Here is a 15,667-nt window from a genome sequence, read left to right as displayed (position 1 = left end):
CTTACTGGGTTACCTGAAGTGTCTATATCCAAGCATGCATGAACCTGGAGCTTTGCTTTACTCACCTCACTTTCGGACTAGTCGCAATAACTGCTTTATAGGTTCTCACTATATAGCCAGTCATCATTCAATGAATTTGAGTATTCTGTTAACAGGCTCTCTCTCGCATCTTCATTTTGTATGCATACGTGTACAGCACAAAGGGTATAAACTAAGATGCATGGCATTCCTCGGCACCTCAAGGAAGCTTTTGTAGTTCTCCAAGGGTCAAGAAAGACTGAGAAAATCTAAGACATGCATGACGTGCAAGAGCAAGATGTGCGCTGACACAGTTTATCCAAAAACAAAACAATAAAAGAGATCTTCCAGCAGTACTGTATCTTTGAAAAGGTCTTTATTCTGGACGTTACTATTGCAGACACATCAAGTAGTGATGAAATTATTCCTGAAAGGAAGTTGTCTGCTGCTTGAAATACAAGTACATCTGGAATAGAAAATGAACAGTACAGTGAGCCACAGTCAACATTTACCCATACCTGTGAATAAGACTTCACCATGTTAGCCTTAGTGCACGTTTAATACCCTCTGGGGATAATACTTTGGTGACGATGCAAATCCGCTGTAGAACCATAAAGCATGCTAAGCATGCTTACCGCGTTCTTGTCCGATATCACGGTTTTTTCCATCTGTATATACCTTTTTTCCGATTTGCCCCCCTCACCCAATGCTCTTCGGGGCCTGTGAGGTACTAATAAATAAATAAATATCTGCACTGTCTTGGCGTCAATACTTTTGCATTTTGAGAAGGTGACATTTGGTCCCTTTTATTACACGAACAATGGGATTGACATTCACAAATGAAACACACGATTACTTTAGCACCAAGTACAGTACTGTCATCAAAGAAGGAATGGGATGGTAGGTCTAAATATGCCCTTTCAAGACTTTTAGCCTGTTCTACAGAAAGCATTTCTACAAGTTGGGAAGACAAAAGAGTACTCTGCAGGCTCACAAATGTCTGGAGGAGAAAGCCTATCCACAACCGTTTTTCTTCGCACTTAAAGCAGTCCAGCAGCATGTGGGAATTTTTAAATGAGTAGGGACCGCAAATTTCGGCCCATTTGTTCACACTTTGAAATAAAACTATAGCTCAATTGGTTATATCATGCTGTTTCAGCAGCTGCAGGAGTTGAGATAATGCTAAAAACTAGATCAAACGCTACTTTGCGAGCTTTTGTTCCAACTCTTTTGCCTGCCTGCCCCAAAAATTGGCAAGACAACAAATGAAGAGGCAGCACATCACTTTTTTTAACCTTCTTGTAGTATTAAGTCTCAACCGATCACGGTAACCATAGCCAACAGGCGGCCCGTGAAACCGAAATGTGAGCTGGCTGTGAACTGTGAACCTGGCTGAGGCGAATTCCCTGTCGCGATCTGTATTTGCTGATAACCTGTACACTCTAGAGAGCTAGCAGCCAACTGAGGCTTTGAATACAGTTGAGCCTACTTATAACGAACCTGAGCGTTCATTGTATCTGAAATCTGTACTAAGTGGACTTGCCTTATTACAGTCAAAAGACAATGTCAGATAAAAGTAGCGTTTAATTTTTTGAAAAGTGCACTGTGCACGTTTGTTCCCTCAGAGCAGATCCTATCAAGCCAATTTTATAAGCTTGGTCATATGCTTCTGGCCGAGGCCCTTCTGGCTGTGGACAAGCCGCTTCAGGGATGCGATAAGTGTCTGAGGTGTTCACAGCCAGTAGCGGAGGGTCTAGAGCTTCGCCTTCAAACCTTGACTAAGACATAAGGGCCTAGCAACGAAGCTACTACAGTGTACCTTTCTTTCATCGGGAAAGGAACACCTCTTGTGCCAAAAACGTGCTCTCAGCCTGTGCGGTAACCCTCTTCTGCAGAGGAGGTTGTGCTTCGGAGGATCTGGGTTGGGGTTGCCCTCACTCCAGCTGTGACTCAGAAATGGCCTCAGTTTCGAGATCTCCTTCCTCGACTTGGGTGTCCAATATGTCAATGCAAAGATATTGAAGCCAACACTCATCACTTGCTGTGGGACTGCCCAGCACGGACGCCTAGAAGAATCTGGCTCTTAACAGCATAGGTCGGCACACTCACTCATGAGTGCACTCATATCGCCTCACACCTACGTCAGTGAGTATGAGTGCGAGTGAGTGGATGCGAGTGTAGGTGGTCATGAGTGTGAGTGAGTGGTTGTGAGTGCGAGTGAATGGATGTGTGGGTGGTCATGAGTGTGAGTGCGAGTGAGTGGATGTAAGTGGGAGAGAGACGAGTGGTGATAGGACATGGGTGAGTGGCTGTGAGTGGCGGCAAACTTCAGGCGACAGCGAAGTTTGACGCATGTGCTAAGCTATTTTCATGTTCACAGTTGAGGGAAGTAAATATTCACGGGCCCTCGAGGCAGCATAAGGCATCATGCCAGTGTCTATTTACAACCGAAGCAGAGGAACCTTTCGTTGCTGTTCACCTTACTAGTTCACCGTAGGCCAAATTCGCGGGTGCAGTTTTGTCAGCTCCCTTTATCGAATTTCACATTGCCAAAGGCAGATGTCTCTTTACATGCCTCCTACACGGCTCGAGCTCATATACACCCATGGATGTGGAACCCATGGCTGCAGGATCAAATACAAAAATTTTCAATGCACATAATTTCCGCAGGTCAGCATGGCAACTCATAATGTCAGCTCTTCCTCCTTTTCTACCAAGTTCTCAGAAGCTTAGAAGAGTGCTTCGAGTCACCGTTCTGTTTCAACTCTTATCTAAAGCCCAGAATATTGTGTGCCTATGAAACCATAATCTTTCCAACAATAATTAGATCTTTTTGTTCATTACACCTTGAATTTGTTCAAGGAGGCCTACTGTACAAAAGGAGAATCAGCCTGTGGCAGTGCTGTTGCCGCCTCCATGATTTAATGATAAAATTTGATGATGAGGTTCATATAAAGTGCATCTGGCCTAAGTATACAACAAATCCTATCATTTCCACATGACAAGAACTTCGATTACTCTAATAAAAGCACTGTATTACATTCGACACCTATCCACACCAGGTGTTCATTAGCCTATATCATACTGTAAGCCCGATTCTTTTTGCACACGTGTAGGTATGAAGCTGCGCTCCAGTCGTTTAGCTTAGCACATGGCACCTGACATTTCACAGTTCATACGACCATTTTAGATCCTGGTACGAGAAAAAAAAACTTTGTAAAAGTTGAAAGCATAGAGTCGAGAGTTTTCTTGGCTCATGCGAACAATTTCTTTTTCAACAACTTACTCTGTTGATTTGGCCACTTCCGATGAAGCCCAAAAAACCAAACCTCCTCTGAATCTATATCCATTCAAAACTTGAAAAGCCGTCAACTCCGTTACTCTGAAAACCACTCAGAGATGACAATCCCAGAGTTGTGGCCAGGGATAATTACCATTTGAGCAGTCGTGGCAACTCTTAACTAGGCCTAGGCCATTTCTTACAAGCACGTGCAGTGGTCCATGTTCCCACACACCACATCACTTGAAAGTGGCAGCAAGTTAATAATGATTTAGAACATAGGAAAAGTTCATGAAATGGAAACAGCCCATGAAAGGACAAACATAAAAAAGGAACTGAAACGAGACAGTGCACCATGCAACTCCTGCTTGATGAAAAGGACATTACTGCATCAAACTGTACTCAGAAATAGCAAATAGGTAGCTTGTTTCTTGGAAAAAACAGCGCTAAACGAAAGGACAACGAAAAAGAGTACAACAGGACCGGCGCCGGTCCTGTTGTACTCTTTTTCGTTGTCCTTTCGTTTAGCGCTGTTTTTTCCAAGAAACATGTACCAACTAGCTCAACTCTCCGTTTTATTGAGGTAGCTTGTTTTCATGATATTCTGAATTTATAAAAAAAAATGGAAATTAATTTTTTTGTTCACTAATGTATATCCACCTATCAAAAATTATAAGCACCAATAGTGGTGACCAGCAAGCAATAATTTGCATTAATTAAAATTAATTACATTAATTTAGAGTTCATTTAATTTTGCAGCTCTTGCCATAAATTTGCCTTTTTGCCGCGGACAATAAATAAAGTGTGTAAAGTAAGAACATCTCGCATTTAAAAAATTTTGCATTTTTTATTTTATATATTGATGTGCCAGAAAAAAGTAAACAGCATAGCAAGCTTGGTTGATTAAAATTCATCTACATTCTAAATTTTTTTTATCCTGAACCCGTCTGAACCGGTTCAATACAGTCTGAACCGTTTTGAACCGGAATGGAATGTTGCTCTGGAGCCAAACCCAGAACGGAATCCAAAAAGTGTAAACCCGAACCTGAAAAAACTCCAGTTCGACACCGTGTTGAAAACTGCACCTCATAGTATTTAAAAAAGCATTTTGGTTACATGTTGTTTTCCATCATCTTTTTTGTGGACATGTATTTTTTTTTTATAACATAGATGTTCAAGTTCTGTACTTTTTTATCAGTTTCAATTGAAAGTTTTATCATAAGGAATGCTTTTGTAGAGCACTGAAGCCTAGTTGTCACAGGTTTTTGTTGCGATCACTTTGCTTCATCATGGTGACAGTGCCTACATAGTAGATGAGAAGGAGGAAGTTTCACAGAAATGGTGTCCGAGCCCTCGGTGAAGGCAATCCAGAGGCCTCCTACCACAGAAACAGCCTGCCAACTGCTGTTCTACAAGCAGCTAAGCCAGTGTTTGTGGCTTTATCACTGCCAGGTCATCTAAGAAAGTGACTCCACGGCAGGACACTCAAAACCACCGAATAAATGAATCAGCTGATTTGATACCGCTGTCCTAAAACAACATTTCTTGGGACTGACCGGTTGAAGACTGCAACATGCAGTGATGTAATATATCTATGGTGATGATACAGCAGAAAGTGCAAGTTCTAAATACACATAGCATCCAATCAAGTGTAAGCCGAGAAGTTTGTCTCAACTGGCTTGTCAAGCAGCGTGTTGCCTTGCTGCTGCCAAGGAGCTTGTTGCTGAGTTCTGAAGTTCCTCCGAGAGCAAGAAACGTCAGAGAGAATAAACATGAAGGCTTCGGAGGAGATGCCAATAAAGTCAACAAGTGCATGTATTCTGCTGGTGCATTCTCAACTGCTGTAGTATATGTGCAAACATAAAATTGCGTTTTTCTCAAAATCACCCTTTTGAAAATTTCTGATTCTTTTCTCAATAACTGACTACCTGACCGACTAAACTGAAATTTTCTCGGATTGTAATAAACTCCCTTGCAAATAGTTTGAAGGAAATAGCAAATACTGGAACTGTGCATATGACATTAGTAAACAAGGGTAATAGGATCGAAATCGCCAGCACTCAATAAATAATTTTTAATCGATTTTCTTTTGTCCTGCAGCTTCCGTTCCAGGCTGCCGAACGAAGGTTCTGTCGCCATAGGTGTATATGAAATCGAATGACGTATACAAAAGCTGCAATATATTCACTGCTTGTATAATTTAATTCCTGTAAACTTATGCTAAGCTGCTTCAGAAGCCAGAATGACAGCAACTGGATAAGGAGCTAATATAGAGCAGTTTTTGTGGGCCTCACGTGATCTTATACTCACTTGTGACGTTGCAACCATTGTTCGGCAACCTGAAACCAATACAGGAACTGTGTGGCAAGAGAAATTCAATTAGAAATTATTTACTGAGCGTAGGCAAATTTCTTGCAGTGATTCATGCTTACTGATGCCTTACACAAATCCAAAGCACAAATACACTAAGAAAAATTTGATGTGTCTACACATATAAGGTATCAAGGCTATCCACAAATAAATCACTCAAGACATGAGTCGGAATTTTTATGACGACCAGGTTAGGAACAAATGCTTTCATATAGCATTGGTTCAGCACTGAGCACAAGAAAACTTTTCGCCAAATAAGGTAGTAAACCATCTCGCACTGAAAATAGCACCAGGGCTGTTTTTCTCTTGGAGGACTGAATGGTTACACCTGCCTCAATTTGAATTAACCTCTTTGAGCACTTTGACAGAATTGCTGAGAGCATGACATGGAAAGTGAAAATTTTCAATCCTTTTTTTTAATGTGAGAGGCCTGTCATTCACAATGGCATCGAGACAGAGGAGCCATTGTAGTGTTCACTTGCCACATTTAAACAACGCAGGAAATGAGCTTCTTGAACAGCCTCAGTACAATCACTGATGTCATTCAACGCCAATGCTCTAGCTGAACGCAGCCACAGTGTTGGCCAAGACGCACACTGCTTTGCGCGAACACCTTACTCGGTTGGGCCTTTCTCTGCTTTGACTGCCACATTTTACTGTAACATTAGTATAGCTGTTCGGCATCGGAAAGTCCGGCTTCACAGCGGAAAATGATCGGTAACCTGCTACTTGTGCTCACCTCAACTAGCAAATGACAACAGCGTCCTCATTGACTGCTTCACAGTGTAAATAAAGTTGGCAATGTGCGCTCGGACTTTAGGCTGGTTTTTCTAGCAGTGTCGGGCTGGCCCCAGTAACCTGCCAAGTCCAGACTGCAGGCCTGTTAATACTGCTTGTCAGCATGTTTCTGAGCTGTGTGCAAAAAAAAAAAAAAAAATGCATACAAATATACGGCAATGCAGGTCTCCCGAGCCCCTCAAAGACTTCCTTTCGCACGAACAGGCGTATTACAATTACCAGCTTCACGGGGGCTTCTTGTACCTGGTCTGCAGAGAGGAGATTAGCTGTTCTTTTCAAGTAACGAAAATCATTACCTTGCATATCTTATCGTCAACATCACCGGCCAGAAAACTCGCTGCACAAGTTCACCGCAATCCGGCCATTCGTTGCCACAGGCTCCTCTTGCATCTGCTCGTCAAAAGGTTTGCTGTAACTGAATGCAGGCACGATTGTCAATTCGAGAAACCGAAGCGATGCGGACTGCAGGTCCAGGACTCGAAACGCTAAAGCAGCCGAAAGCAAAAACCGCCGAAAGAAGTCGCACAAATATACGACGAATTTTAAAACTTCCTGCAACATTAGGATGGATGGATGCAGCCATGGAGGAAGGAAAGATGGATGGAGCGCAGGCCGCAGTAACGCCATCTGGTGTTGAAATGTGAAAATATTTTATGCGCTGTGATTCGCACTAAGCAAAGCAAAGCTAGTACTATAGTTCACTATAGCTAGTACCATGGTAAAGTGAGCTCCAGCCAGGGCCTATTTTTTTAGGCAACTTAACCGAGCAACGTTTTTAATAACATCATGTGGAGTTATTTCGCACCTTTCTGCCGACAACCGAAACGGCTACATTTGACTATGACTGCCTTAGCTTGAACATCCAAATCAAGCCGATCCACAGTCGTGTTTGAGTCAAAAACGTAAATAGAGGAAGTTTATCCCTCATTCGTTCTGCTTCTGGCGCGAGGAGGCAAAGCGAATATCACGTGTGTTATTGAAAGGCAAAGAATATGCCTAAAAACCCAATAACACTGACGAATTCTCACCGAAGCGGGTGAATTGGGCGCCGCCATCTTGACAAAGCTATTTTCCTAGCATAAGAGCACGCGCGCTAAATTCGAAAGAGAGCAAAGAGAGCGTATGTAACGCGAACGTACATACATAAAATCTAAATTCAGGCGTATACAAAGCAAACTTACAACGTTACAAACTTCATAAACGAAACCAAAACATGACCTCGCTCGTTTCTTTTTTTAAATCCAAAAAGTTTAAAAGCATTTGAACACGATCCGAAATCAAAACAGCCGTGTGCTGCTGTTGCATTTATAAATATACCGGGAGTTTCAGCGAACACTTTCAAAAAATTTTATAGATAGACTTTTTGGGGGAAATATGGCTTTTACGGCACAGTATTACCAGTGTTGGCGAACACCAGAAAACTGGTGAATCATTGTGAGTAGTAAGCTAGTTAACGAATTTTCTTAACTAGCTCACCTAGGCGCCTAATTGCAGTTAGAGATTTATAGCTGGTCTTTAGTAACAGCCACATCAGTTTTTAGAAATCAGAAAACGCGATTACTCTTGGCACTGTGGCTCAACAAAATTTGGCTTTTTCGACTAGTTACATGCACTGTAGCAGTTGCTTTACCTCCATGCTTTCGAAAGCCCGTGGTATTTTCGCACGATGCAGCCAGATTTTGCCAAGTCACGACAGCGAGGGTAACCTCGATTTCGAAACTCTAAAAACTGGTATAGCTATTACTGACGACCAGCTACAAATCTCTAATTGCAACTAGGTGCCTAATTCTACTAGTTACAGAGGTAATTATTAAAAATTAGTTAACCAGCTCACGACTTCAGACAAAACACCACTTTTCTGGTGTCTGCCAACACTGGTAACACTGTGCCGCAAAATTTTTACCCCAATAAGCATATTTATAAAAATTTTCGAAAGTGTCCGCTGAAACACTTGGTATGTTTCAACATGAAAAAGAAAACAAAGCAAAGAAGTATACAAAGCAAACTCACGTACGAATCTCATAAACGACACCGAAACACTACTTCACGCGATTTTATTTCCTGCGCTCTTCTGAGCTTGGTCTTGTCTCCAATGCTATATGTCCGTGCTGGCAGTTCACGGACTTGCTGCCTGCGGTGGTTGACGACACAGCACTTCACAGTGCTGAATTGTAGCTCTCCTCGTGGAAAACAATGGCGGAGGCGGCTACCTTAGATTGTGTAGAAGACCTCGAGTCCTCTATACCTGATGTGAAAGTGTTCCGCTCCAACTTGCAACATGCCGCAGATGCTGACCACTGGATGCAGTTGTACAGCACTCAAATCAACACTTGTTGAATCACTGAAAATGTGTGCACAAACAGCATACCGTAAGACTGTATTTTGCATTTGTGCACTTGGTTTTTTCACAAGTGAGAAACTGCATAAAGTGAGCGCACTAACCTAGCCTATAGCTTTGTTTCACCTGTTTGCCAATGTGATAAACAGTGATCACAGAACAACAAAATCTGCAGCCTCAAACGGGGGTTGGCTCGGATACAAATGCCCCTGAAGACCCTCCAGAGGATAATGAAAGACTACTTCGAGGCGAATTGTGATTGAGCCAATTTTTGTGTGCGTGTGAAACATAACGATAAATGTTTGATCTTTTTGTTTCGTTTCTTTTGCGACTTGTGTAATTAGTGACCATAACAATCACGCCACGATCATTTAGTCGCATGATAGGCTGCTTATTGCCATCAGTTAATTCTGTCTAGAGTACACCTTACTGACATGCCAAACTGCTTTTTTAGGGTAGAAATGGTTATAGCAACGTAATAGTTACAATGAAGAAATTCTGATTCCCCTGTAATGATGAGGTTTGATTGTAAGAGTATATGAGAGAAATTCTGCCAAGTCGAGCACTCGAGCATAAAGAAGTGCAGTAAAGAGAGTTTGGAACATTTAAACACCATCACCCAGTTGTTGGTGCATTGACTTCCTTAAGCAGAGAATGACAATGCAAGGCAGATGGAAAGAAATCAATGTTACACATTTACTCAGCTGTTATTTCATTCCTACCAGGAATGAAAGCATTGCCTCTACCTCTCAGCGAAGGATAATGGGTGCTCATGGTAATACAGCTTCTCATGTGATAATGCCGTTCCTGAATGCTTGTGCGTGCCTGCTGTTTTTAAGGCTTGAAGATGTTTTGAAATTTGAGTCTGGTTACAACTCAGATAATGCCATTCCTGAACGTTTGTGCGTGCCTGCTGTTTTTAACGGTTTGAAGATATGTTTTCAAATCTAAGTTTGGTTACAACTTTGATTTTGTGCACTTTTGTTTGGTTTACAGTTGATTATGTCACATGTTGATGCTGCATGAATTTGTACATTAACACTCAGTATTACCTGCAAAGCTCTAATGGTAAGCCTATGATGGTTCACAGCTTCTAGCAACACAGCATGCTACTACTTATGGCCTCAATTATCCTGGCTGGCAGGTGAACGACAGGTGCAACCAATGTGGCAACATAGACCACAATGACATACTTCCTCTGGCATCACATCGTCTCCATGCAGATATCTGCACACAAAAACGAAATTTTTGGTTTATTGTCCATAGTCCATGAATGCTTTAACGTGTTCTGTGTGCTCCATCATTTGTATAGTCTTCACACTTAAACATTTTAGAGAGCGCTGATATTTATATTTACCACAAAGCACGGTGAACCATTCTGTGCTGCCCCACACGCTGAATGATTACCGGCGTTTTCTGAATTAGGCACACACGGCGGAGCCCGTTTCAATGTGAGGTCAATCGTAAACTTCTGACTCCCAAGAATGAACGATGCAGCAACCCAAAACTTCGGGCTGCAAAGAAAACAAAGCACACGGAAGACCAAAATTCTCATAGTAGCAAAGATCAAGTACTTGTCAAGGAGAGGCTGCGATACAGGCGTGTGACTAAATCTGCCTTGAGCTAAAATAGGAGAAGGGAAACTTCGTCTGCTCAGGCTAGTCGGCCACGTGGAAGGAAGGAAAACCTCAAAGACGGCATGAAATGAGACAAACACGAAGAAATTATATGATCATGTCATCTCACTATTATACCTGTTTTCGAAAATTTATCTGCGCCTGTGTGTTCCAGGGATGACAACACATTACCTCGGCGTAACACATTTTTGACCAGAGGGTAGTCAGAGGCTCTTTAAAGTGATGCAAAGGATTGTGCAAAAGCAACCTGCAACCAGCCAAATGCAGATGTGTCAGTCAGAGTGAAACAGGGCCAAGAGTCAAACTCCCCAGGTCAGAAATCAGCTTTTCATGTAATTATGTTTGCAACAACCCCTTCTGATCAGTATAAAATTGCAATACATGGCAGTGAAGCTCTTTCAAAATTGTGAAACAAGTTTACTGTAAATGTCCACAACTGAACTGCTATAGCCGACAATTATCATGCACTGAATGGTACAGAAGCATTAGTCAGTGTCATCAAAAATGCAAGAAGCCATAAGTGTGATGCAAAAAGAATGCAGCGCCTTACTCAGGTAGGCTGTTGATACCTTTGCCGACTAACTGATGCTGAAATACTTGAGTACTGCAAATACAAAGCAATGCAGAGAGCTTTTAAGACGTGTTATGCACCACTTTTGAACAAAAGTATAGCTGGAGATGACTGAATTGAATGAAGAAACTCAAGTGAAATTATTACAGCCATCAGTGCACACACCATCAGCAGCTGCCTTGATTGTCATGTCCAGAACAGGTAGAGAAGCTTTTTTCTCTAGCAGCAGGGACAATCCAACTTTCATCAAATGTAACGAAGCACTGGAAGTCAAATGCAAATAAGAATAAAAAAATAGTGGCTAATGCTTGAAAAGCTGGGAGAATGTGCTGCCAGAGGAGAAAACAGGTTATAACAGCACTGGCGTCAGAACCATATTTGCTAGAAATTTATTCCAGAAGGAGCTTGATGGAGAGATATTCTAATAATGACTTGTAGCACTGACAATCAAGATGTTTCACAAAACGATTAACACCTATAATAAGACTGATAACATCTGAACGAAGACATTGTGGAAGATGTGCCACCAACTCCAGAAAAGTACTTGACCTGGAGACATTTACTTTCCCTACCTGAAGCAGATGCCTTCAGACACTGTATGCACAAAAGATGAAATGACAACAGAAAGTGGTGACCAGAATGGTGAGCTGCAAAAAAAGGTGACCTCCTCACCACAAGAACTCCCAGCTCACTCTCTTCTTTTCTAGTAGTCATCTACTTTTCCGATAAATGCTCCTCCCTTCAAGCACCTCACAAGTCCTCAGCTGTGGTCTCTTCCCAAGATGCTGAAACCTTTTCCATTGGAGGCTCACCGGAGCTAGTTTCGCACTTTACAAAATTATCATTGACTCTGCCTTGTGCATTGCAGGTCATACCACTGATCTCCACTAGGTGGCTGGATGCCGCATTCCCGCTTTCCGAGACGAGCGCGAGTGAAGCCACCGGAAGTTGGACCGCTTGTCCCGGAAGTCGGGTGTCTGCTGTGTATTTCAATGCAAAAAGTCGTGTCTTTCGCCCTTTCGTTCTCAGTTTTTTGCGTTGTTTTCGTGTGATGTCTGCTGTAATATGAAAGGAAGAAGCAAGCTGAACGCGAGAAATGTGAGCATTGTGTGCAGAACCCTGTAATTTCTGCGAAAGCGAAGAAAATCGGCATGCAGGTCTCACCCTGCCTCGGCAAGGGGGTACGTGCATTAAACACTATGTTCTTGCCTGGTTCGTGTATTCCGAGCGTAAAGGAGAAGTAGTGGAATGACGATGAGGCTAGGTCACCTTAAAACCGAATTTTCGTGCAGTAAAGAAAAGGCAAGCGCGAGAGGAACGACTGACAAGAAAGGCGAATGGTGCAGTGCGCTTGAGAAGCGCTGTTAGAAGTCAACTGCACCAAGCACCACGAATTAAAGACCATTCAGGCTTAACTTGCTACAACACGAAACAGTACGTGACACACTCCGTCGAAAAAGCAGTACCATACCTTTTGGAGGCGCTAATGTGAACCAACCGAACACCGTCGACACCTCACAAGATAGTAGCCTAGCCCTGGCTCCGGTTCGGTCTAAACTTAATTCGGTAAAATGGTCGCTGCAAAGTAAGCTGCCTGCCTGGTGAATGTTTCAACCTATTCTTTCTTATATTTATCCCCCATTGATAGCATAACTTGGGCTTGAGCGTGGGATCAAGCATCGCAGTAAAGAGCACAGTTGGCGAAGCTAGGCAAACGAGACGACACCGAGCCGAGTAGACGAGGCTCCATACTTGCTGTGCGTTGCGGCGTCCTGTCGTCTGTCGCCCCATTGAAATGCAATGGGCCCTTATTTTCGAAACGTCCTTCCCGAAGACTTCGCTGGTCTCCTCGCTCAATTGATGACGCAACAGGTAGGCATTGTCATGTAAAAAGACGAGAACGACGAAAAGACGAAATGCCAAGTGGGAAAACAAAAGTGGAACTGAAAAACCGTGCTGAGGTCCGATTTCATGCACTGCCAAAGGCTGACTTCCGGGACAAGGCCACTTACTTCCGGTGGCTTCACTTTCGGGTGCCCGACGCGGCATCCAGCTCCCTAGTGGAGATCAGTGGGTCACACTGAGGTGAATACACACGTCCTTCCTCTCATTCTGTTTTGATGTGCGGTACGCCTGTCTTCACACAACATCTCTATTTTCTATACTGAAACACATTTGAGTTTTAATTTTTTTTTGCAGGGAAGGTGTCACTAAGTTACTGTAAAATTGTATTTTGCCTCTGCTGGCTTTCTTGTGCATAGTGGTGTAAAGTGATTAACTGTTACATGTCCGATGTTTAAGTGTATGTATGTATTGGTATGAATTTGGTACACTACTACATTTTTTACCACTACTGTAAGAGAATGTCATCACGGCATGCGCATTTAAGCTATACAAAACAAAAGACATCTATATTAGCTTGCACGTCACCAAACAAGAATGGCCTATGAATAACTGTAAATAAAGATAAGCAAACATTCCAAAGCACCAAAAGCCTTACTGTATGCTGAATTCGAGTAGCAGCTCTGCAACAGATCCAAAATGTAGTGCTCATGCCTGGCCGTCTATGAACGCTCTGCCAGGTCTGGCACTGGATACATGCGGCCCCTCCACAGGAGCTAGAATCGGACAACTACGTATTGGGGTTGTGCCTCAAAATGCTCAATGACAACATTCCTTTAATCTCAATTACTTTATGCTATTGTTGCATGCACTCTATATGACAAGTACAGCATGGCACGTGTAAGGCTGTGCATGACAAGGGTAGCCTAAGTGTCTTTAAAATAATGTCCTGGAAATACACTAGCTAAAGTGCACTGTGGCCATATATCAGTTGTTCATACACACAAAAATTGGATTCCTTAGAAAGGAGACTACCACACACACAAAATAGAAAAGTAAATATAGCCAAAGCAGGCAATCTTTGGTTGCAATAAATGTTACAGCTGCCAAACTGCCACAAACGACTGAAGCCAATCAAGAAAATCTGCAAAACAAAAAAAGGACCCGGCAGCGATAAGCTTTATTGCATATGGCTGTTCTTATACCCAGCAACAATGGCCCCAATGAATAGAAATTGTTTAAAAGGCTTTGCAGGCATCTAAGATTCATGAAATGATAAGTCTTGAAATCACCTCTGCTCAACCCTGTACTTGTGTTGCTGCAATTTGAGGTGTCATTTCCTGCAAGTAAAAAAAAAAAAAGCTGAGTACAGTTACTCGGTATCCGTAGCATTCATAACTGAGGCAATGTAATACTGTGAGAGCAGACATCGCAGAGAAACAAGCCACAGCCAGAGGAGATAGAGGGCACCCTGAAAATAACCTGCAGCACATCTCATTCTTTTAACAGAGCTACTCAAGGCTCACAGGTGACCTGTCTATCAATGAAATAATTCGTCTACAGACCAAACTTGCTCCTCGCACAGAATCACTGCAAATAAAGGCAAAAAATTTAATCTAAGCTGCACTTTTCTGCAGCAATTTCAACAAGCAGCATCTGTTAGCACATAGACAATGTTAGTAACATGAATGTTTGGTGCTTACCACCTTGCAACTAATGCACGCACTTTGCGAGTACACACAAAACGTACACAAACTGGTCCAGTCAGTTGTGCTTTTTTCTTGCAGGTAAGCACTTAAGTCTGCTTATGCGGAGCAATGTGAAAGCATGTGTTTTGAGTAAAGGAAATGTTTTTTGAGAAAATGATACAGTAGCTCTCAGATCTCCACATCTCGGTGAACACCGCACCTTAAGGAAAAATGTAGCCTCAGAAAGCGTGCAGTTGAAGGTGCATATGTCATTGGCCCGAACCCCTGTCACAAGCTAGCATCCAACCTGACTACCATCCAATCCATTGTATTATACTAAACAGAAACGTGTTGCTTCTAGCAAGAGCGGTAATCTAATGTCGCTCTCCTCCTTGCATCGGATCAGAAGTTAATCGCGATACACAGCCATGGTACACAATACGAAGTTCCGACCAACCTTTCGCAACAAACAGTAGTCACTCAACCGCAGAATAATAGACGGGTCACATCGCAGTTCGCAGCAGCCTGTGACACGGCATCTCCCTCGCTTGTCCCATCTCTCCGCTTCTGGAGGCACGCCGAAGTGGAGGGCTCCAGAACAGAAGTTATTTCTTGCCAAAAGGAGATTGCAGGGCAAACTGGCTCTGCGCACAAAAAGGGTAAGCAAAGCGAAGGCGCCCAGTGGCCCGATCGACTGCGAGCAGCGGCGTTCCAATGTTGTCATGACAACGCCGGATGTGACGTTGCAGACAAGCAGCGCAACTAGCGGCCGATGCGGCTACGTACGCTGAAATGGAAATACGCAGCCGGGCACTTCAAGGTTGGGCACTTTCCAGTCAACAGCGGACGGCCGTGCGGCACTAATTTTGCTTCATGGAAGTGACAGTTCCATGGAGGAAGGAAAAAGAGAGGAGAGGCCCTTTCCACACAACACCATGGGAGAAAAATGTGGAGGAAATCACGTGGTTTTTTCGCGATCGGGAGGCCATCTTGTCCGGGCAGCTTAGCAACGGCGTCGTAGTTGCTGCTTGCAAGCCGTGCGGTAGCAGACGACCGCGGCGTAGCAGTTGCGGTGCGGCGTACTTTTCTCAACTGCTCGAGTTTATTTTTGATCGTGCTCACAAG

At 43.1% G+C, this 15,667-nt stretch overlaps 1 long non-coding RNA gene across 6 annotated transcripts; it reads right to left on the bottom strand.

Annotated features, from left to right (window-relative positions):
* Positions 1-375: 375 nt before the first annotated feature.
* Positions 376-15,499, bottom strand: LOC149327726 (uncharacterized). 6 transcript variants are annotated; one of them, XR_016286296.1, is made up of 5 exons: positions 15,000-15,499; positions 14,147-14,194; positions 13,513-13,630; positions 5,609-11,045; positions 376-484 (listed from the first exon to the last, which is right to left on the bottom strand). It is a non-coding gene; the product is annotated as an uncharacterized LOC149327726 (long non-coding RNA). The 6 variants fall into 6 exon arrangements; XR_016286298.1 differs by having other exon boundaries at positions 6,763-11,045; positions 15,000-15,425; XR_016286295.1 differs by lacking the exon at positions 376-484 and having other exon boundaries at positions 3,806-6,580; positions 6,763-11,045; positions 15,000-15,426.
* Between the last annotated feature and the right edge of the window lie 168 nt (positions 15,500-15,667).

The sequence above is a fragment of the Amblyomma mixtum genome, chromosome 10, assembly GCF_055824585.1.
Source record: "Amblyomma mixtum isolate Tamu chromosome 10, ASM5582458v1, whole genome shotgun sequence".
Lineage (NCBI taxonomy): Eukaryota > Metazoa > Arthropoda > Arachnida > Ixodida > Ixodidae > Amblyomma > Amblyomma mixtum.
This window is presented reverse-complemented; position numbering and strand designations above follow the sequence as displayed.